We start from the raw sequence: 6123 nt of genomic DNA on the forward strand, positions 1-6123 counted from the left end.
CATTTGTAACAACCCTCTGCTTTCTTCCATCCAGCCACTCTTCTATCCAATTTGCTAACTTATCCCTCACACCTATAAAACTAAGGTTTTTTACAAGCCTTTTATGTAACATCTTGTCAAATGCTTTCTGAAAATCCAGATACACCAAATCTACACCCTTACCTTCATCTACATAAGCAGTAACCTTTACAACGAATGCTAAAAGATTTGTAAGGCAAGATTTTCCCTTAGTAAAACCATGTTGACAATCCAATAAAATTATAAACTTGGTTAAATGACTTTGCAAAGCACCTTTTAACAGAATTTCCCACAACTGATGTAAGACTACTGGGTTTATAATTACTGGGACAATTTTTATCACCTCCCTTGAAAAGAGGAGTTACATTAGCTAACTTTCAAACCTCTGGTACTCGCCCACTATTCAAGGACTGACAAAAAAAAATAGTAGCAAGTGGCTCAAATATTCAATCTTTAACCTCCTTCAAAACCCTTGGGGAAATATTATCTGGCCCAGGAGCCTTATCATTATTTAAATTTCCCAATTTTTTCTTAACCAGCTCAGAATTAATGCAGTCATCTTGTTTGGTCTCGTTTCCATTTGTCAACTGTTCAAGATGTGGAATACTGCTTAAATCTTCATCAGTAAAAACAGAAGAAAAAGGAAAATTTAATAACCCAGTCATCTCATAACCATCAGATACTAGCCTTCCTTTATCATCCCTCAAGGGTTCTATCCTTATCCTAACATTTTGTTTACCCTTAATGTATTTAAAGAAATCCTTACTGTTAATTTTTACATTTTCAGTCAACTTTTTCTCGTACATCCTTTTTGATGTCCTAATTTCCTGTTTCACCAACTTTCTTGATCTTCTATAATCTTGTAAGTCTCCTGTCATACCAGTCAATTAAAATTTCTTAAACTTATGATGCTTTTCTTTAATTTTATTTGTTAAACTCTTCATGAATCAACCTGGTTTTTTAATTGTAGCCACTCTTGTCCTATAAGGAATATGTTTACCTTGAATATTTGAAAATGGACGGATAAAAAACAGAAACTGTGAATATAATATAAATTGCCAGTGTTGTAATCAATACGAATTTTTCATGTTTAGAAGTTTACCAAGAACACTTGTATAATATTATAATTTCATAAATTGACGAAATCAAATAGAACTATAAAGTAACATTTCTGAAAGCACCACATCCTTGAATCGTTTTTCTATGCTGAGTTCAAAACCAATTGCACTAAATAAATGACCCAAACGTGCTTATTCGTAATAGAAATTTTATAACTAGCTTAAAAAATGTAAAATTTTTTCTCTAAAAATCCTTTATGATGCTCCTGATTTTTATTTTTTGAGAACTTACTTTATAAATAAACAGTAGTTCAGTCAAGAAATTAAATAAGTGCCAGTACTACCTTTACGTGCTACAAGGTTTGTCACGCAAAATATATACTGAGGGCTATTAGTGTATGGTCGTTCCTATTTCAACCTCCCATAAGTAGTTTAGAATATATTTGTAGTAAGGTACATCTAGTTTTTAATATTCGTATAGATGTTCTGTAAAACAGGTGTCGAAAGGTCATAAACTAATTCTTTTTTCTTAGGTAAAGCTTACGTACGGCAAAGGCTCTTCCATATAATCTTATTTCAATTTGACGATCTGTGTGTTTCTATTCGCTGTGTCAGGACAAGCCCATCTCAAAGGGTGACACAGACATTTGTAGAAGTTGGTATGTGTTGGACATCTCTCCTTTATATGTGCTGTTTGGAGTAGTCTTTGATGTACATAATATAAGGGTTGTTGGATACCGTTATCTGATTTGAAAACGTGTCATAACATTATTTTTTTATTTTGATCTTGTCCAGTTCAGACATATTTGGAAAGTCTTGAGCCTCAACAGCCAGTTGTGGTCACTCTTTCAACAGCGACATTTCTGTTATCAGAGTTTGAAAAATTACTCTGTATAACACATCCAGGACCTGCTGCATTGTGAATATTTAAATTACCTGTCGAAGATCAGTGTACTTCAATACCAAACACCTGCCGCCAACACTTGGAATACTCTTTTTCAAACGAATAGTGGGTTTTGAACATGACTCTTACAGTGTCTTCGGACTTGCAACACTAAAAAGCGGGTTTCTATACCTGTGGTTGGTAGAGCACAGATAGCTCATTGTGTAGCTCTGTGCTTATTTATAAACAAACAAAGAAAACGGATAGTTTATAAATTAGTATTTACGCTTTTTTGTATGTTGGCCATGGTTTCGACACAACATCTTGTCATACATTTTGAAGATGAAACAACTTTTGGATCATCAGAGTGAAATAGATATGTTAAGATTTGGATTAAGTTCACGTGATCAGGAGCACCTGAAATATGTGAACCTTCAAGAGTATATTATATCGTTACTCAGGCACCAAGTGGTGGGTAGTGGACGTAATTTAAATTCCAATTAATTCGTAGATTAGTTGCTCCAAATTTCGTGTAATACCTGTAGAAGCTGTAGGTAAAGTAGATAATACCTCTAGAAGCTGTACGTAATGTAGATAATACCTCTAGAAGCTGTACGTAATGTAGATAATACCTGTAGAAGCTGTACGTAATGTAGATAATACCTGTAGAAGCTGTACGTAATGTAGATAATACCTGTAGAAGCTGTACGTAATGTAGATAATACCTGTAGAAGCTGTACGTAATGTAGATAATACCTGTAGAAGCTGTAGGTAATGTACATAATACCTGTAGAAGCTGTAGGTAAAGTAGATAATACCTCTAGAAGCTGTACGTAATGTAGATAATACCGTGGTCTCCTGATATGTATAGTAATTAAAATATCTCAAAAAGCACGTGAGAGGCTCCTTCTAAGGATAGAGGGAAATAAAACGTCACACGTAAGTAATGTCACTTATTCCTGGTGCTTAGTGCTGTTGTAATACAACGAGTTAGGCTTGACATATATTATACGCGTTAGGAACAACACTTTCAGCTATGGGGACGTTAGAACTGTGACAGCCATTTCGTTAAGGGTAACCACGTATGCGGCAGGTGCTGATAACTGGTAGCTTTCCTTCTGGTCAATAGTTCTAAATTAGGGATGGCTATGCTTGAACACAAACAGACATTTTACCTGGCAGTTTAACCCAAGGTCTAGCATAAGGTTCGTTTCGGGTTAAAAAAATATAAATAAAACGCCAAAAATTGTCCTATGTATCCTTGTTTTTCCCTAAAGCATGCAGTAATGAAATATGCTCGATTGTAACAAGATTTATCACCAGGTGTTGCCCTCGTTGTTAGAGTTTTCTGTTATTTGAATAAGCTGCAAAAATTAAAAGGCATTCAAAGCTAGAAATAAACTTAAAGAGAATATAGTGGTTTGGGCTAATTCAGGTTATAAATACATATACTTATATAAGTAAAGGTTATAAGCTCGATGTTACGTCGGTCATTACGTTACGATGCATTTCCGTTTTTTTATTTTGCGTAAAATAACAACAAATAAAAATTTGGAAACTGAGACTCCCTAATTTCTTTTTTCGAAACATTATACAAACTGCCACTGTTTACTTGTAGTCTAAATTACATACAGTAATTGCGGACATAGAAATATACTTTGACAGATGGATAAATACTGCATGACCAAATAGTGCGGTTAATTAGCTTCGCGATTGTTTTTATAAAGTTTAAAAAATTTCTGTGATTCATAGAGCGTAGCTCCCGTTCTTGCCCCTGATCTGGCAGCTATCGATCACTCGCTCGTGAGCTGGGAAAGAACACAGCAATTCCAGGAGAAAGTAATGCCACACCACGTGGTTGATGCTTTGCTATGTTCATTAAGCCTTGTAAACATACGATACTATATTTTTCTGTGATGCCCAAATGAATATTCTTGCACATTTCCCTAATCCTTTGGTAAACTATTGAGATTGTGAGTGTTCGTTAACCGGTGCTATTGGTCAATTAAAAAAATAATATATAGATATTTAAAATTTCAAGCTCGAGTTTCTCAACGCCATCTGTTGAAAAGTTATTATACTTTCAAAAAAATAAATATTTATACCTAAAAACAAGCAGAAACTAAAGATCTTTGATTGTGTTTTTAACTGAGTTATTATTTCTACATTTAATAGTAACCAAAAAGAGAATTAACTCCAGTCTGTGTTCATATAAATCCTATTACTTATATATATATGTATATATATAGTACCTTGTATAGACTCTATAAAAGCATATATCATACTGTGTTAAGGGCATTTGAAATGGAATATAATATACTGTTGTGAGGGCTTTAACTAATAATATGTTAAAGACTGGAAATGATCACTCACTTTTACATATCAAATATAGTATACCAACCCGAGGGCCTTAAATAATAAGATATAACATAATATTTTGAGATCTAGAAACGATATATAGTATACAGGTTGAGGCCCTTCAAATCATGTATAGTATAGTATTATGGGGCTCTATAAATTATATATATATAGTATTGTTACGACACCGGAAGTCGCGTGACGCTGGGGGCATGCGCGCTGGAGTTTCTGCAATGATCATGAATTATCGGGAAGGCTCGAGTTTGTTCGAGGCGCCTTCTTTTTTAGTATATAAGTCCGGCGAGTAAAATCAGCGCGATGGCATAGATTGAAGAGATAGATAATTGAGTCAAGCTAATAGTAGGCACCATAAGTAAAGTGTGTGAATCACTGTGATTTATAGCGTGTGTTATAAAGGTTGTTAAGTGACTGTGGAAATTCTGTGTACTAAAAAATTGTATCAAGAAAGAATAAACTATTTTTAGTTAAGAAAGGACTTGTATCGCTGAAGTCCCTCGGAAAGAATTTATACCGGAAATTAACAAACAAGCAGATATGTAACAGTATACTGTTCCGAGGCCCTGTAAATTAAAGTTATTCATAGTAAATTGTTTATTATACTTTTATCTAAAAGCTCCAGTTTTGGTTAAAACGGTCGATTAACTGTGAATCAACTCTCAAATTGGATCGTGCAACTAGAGCAGTTATTTCAAAATTTTGTAATGCTGTTTCAAAGTTTATAGTGTATTTCATAAGTAAAACGACTTATTGATTCTTATGATCTACGTATCGGGCAGCAAATTACGTATCAGTTTAAGAAGACGAAACAGATCAGCCAAATAATAGTTCTTATTGCTTTTGTCTTTTGAATTCTCAAACCAGGTCTTGTCTATTGTAACACTTGTTTCCACAGTCACATACACAAGCCTTTTCAGCCTGGTGCCGGTACTATTGTTCACAATATCTCTGTCATCCTTTGGTCATGGGTTGTTTCCACTTTGTAAATAATCCATGAGCTAGGGCCAGTGTTCTCTCCATATTTTAAATTTATTTGCCCCCTTAAAATCCTCCCCTCGAGTGGAAAACCTGGCTACGCCACTGCATTATACTTCTAGTGACCTTCTGACTAGGCCTAAATAAGGTTGAACAAGGCCTAAATAGGTAGATAGAAGACCCCTTTTTGTTAATAAACAAAAGTTTGGGCATTTTGTTAATCTTTGCCCTTAAACACAGATTTCTCCTGGTAGAGATTCAAACAGACAAAAATGAAAATATGGAGCATTAAGATAATTCTACGAAGGTTATCCAAGGTCAAGGAGAAGAATAGGCATAATTACTGTGAGTGTACTACAATCACAGAGCAGCTATATAATATGATACTTATTTCGATTTGTACATATCCTCCATTTTCATTATTTTTAGCAAACGGTCTTAAACAGTAAACACGTTAAATAATTTATCAACGAATTAAAAACGTTCTCTTAAATTTACCGTACTTGTAAACCTTGACCATCTCCTTCATATCTGACCCTTCTTTAGCACGGAAGAAGAGTCCAGTAGAAGAAATCGTCAGTAAAACTTTTTATTAAGTTTTTGTTTTTATCACTGACTGAAGGATTGATAGCACATCTGAAAAACGCGATAAATAATTTCAGAAAATGAAATAAAAATATTAATCTGAAATTTTGGGAGACACCTTTTACAGCTCTTTAACATGTTGAGTTTTTCTCGAAATAATCACAAACTATGAAACTACTGTTACGACAGCGAAAGTCACGTGACGCTAGTAACACGTCACGAGATTCT

This window comes from Limulus polyphemus, unplaced genomic scaffold (assembly GCF_000517525.1).
Source record: "Limulus polyphemus unplaced genomic scaffold, Limulus_polyphemus-2.1.2 Scaffold9413, whole genome shotgun sequence".
NCBI lineage: Eukaryota > Metazoa > Arthropoda > Merostomata > Xiphosura > Limulidae > Limulus > Limulus polyphemus.